Source organism: Dipteris shenzhenensis, chromosome 12, assembly GCF_047967505.1.
Source record: "Dipteris shenzhenensis isolate YYH24624 ecotype China chromosome 12, Dip_SZ_1.0, whole genome shotgun sequence".
Classification (NCBI taxonomy): domain Eukaryota; kingdom Viridiplantae; phylum Streptophyta; class Polypodiopsida; order Gleicheniales; family Dipteridaceae; genus Dipteris; species Dipteris shenzhenensis.
The window spans coordinates 22,047,021-22,048,327 of NC_141607.1; positions in this window are offsets into that span (position 1 = coordinate 22,047,021).

Genomic DNA, 1,307 nt, shown 5'->3' on the forward strand with positions numbered 1-1,307 from the left:
AATCCAATCAATGTGCTCTATCTCGTAGATGAATCTGGCATCTAGGAGTTTTTCCAACTCATCATAAACCATGGTGCCATATTTAGGATTTGTGCAACAAGGTCCACATACCTTAGGGTGAGCACCTTCCCTTGTAGGTATCGTGTGTACTACCACTTCTAGTGAAATTCCTTTCATCTCTTTGTATGACCATGCTAGGCAGTCACGGTATTCCATTAGGAGTTCTTTGAGTTTGGTTTCATCTTCTTGACGAAGCTGTTTCCTAATGAAAACCAATTTTTCTTCCTCCCCTTCAAGGGCGAGGTTTATTGTGCATGTTTTTGCTGGTCCCTCATAGATTGGAGTTTCTCCAATGCTATCGATTTCTTGAACTTCATATTCTCTAAGTGGTGTTGGAATTTCTATTGGCACACTACCACTTGTATAATTCTTGAAGTATTCTGACACTTCTCGAAGATCGGCCTCTGATGGTGTTGAACTAGCCTGACACGTGTCATGTGTACTAGGTGGCATAGTTGCATTTACTAATTTGTTAGGCTCTTCTTGACTTTCTTATGTTGAAGTCTCTTGATCGAGCTTCATCTGCACATGTGGCTTATATTTTCGAAACTTCTTATGTTGGGAACTGTGGGGTAACTTTTCCACTCATAAGGTGTTTCCAAGTAAGGGTTCATTTACTGCGCATACTCTTTCCAGTCCCTCAGGGGACCATTCAAGAGGCGGTGATTCTGATTTTGAGGGAGCTGGCTTTGTAATGTACAATTTTGACGATCCTTGATTGGACTCGTTCGAATTCATTGAAGTGCTTGGCCTTGGCTTTTCTACGATTTCCTCCTTCAGCTTTCTTGCAGGATCTTCTACTATTATTCAACTTTGGAGGTTCAACTTTTGGGAGCTCGACTACCATTAGGGCATGTAGAATGGCTATCATTATCAAAGATTTGACCTTCAATTTCAGCATTTGCAGCCTTTGTTTCAAGGTCCCAAGGAAAATCTGAGTCATCATTGGTATGGTACCTTCTTCAGGTTCATTATTCCACTCGAGGTCAGCCATAAAGAATGGCATCTCTAGATTGATTGGTTCTTCATGTGTGAGTGGAGGATCTACCTATAGTGCATTAGCATCTATCTGTGAGCAGATGGGGTCTAATGAATGGTAGTTTTCGATGGTTGCCAATGTTTGTATCCAGTTATTGGCATTGCTTTGTGAGTCACCTGTTATGGCATGCTGTTGCAAGGGAGCTGATTTTCTTGAGATTGCTGTTGAAGATGTGTCATCTAATGCTCTAGGCACAATTGGTTTAATA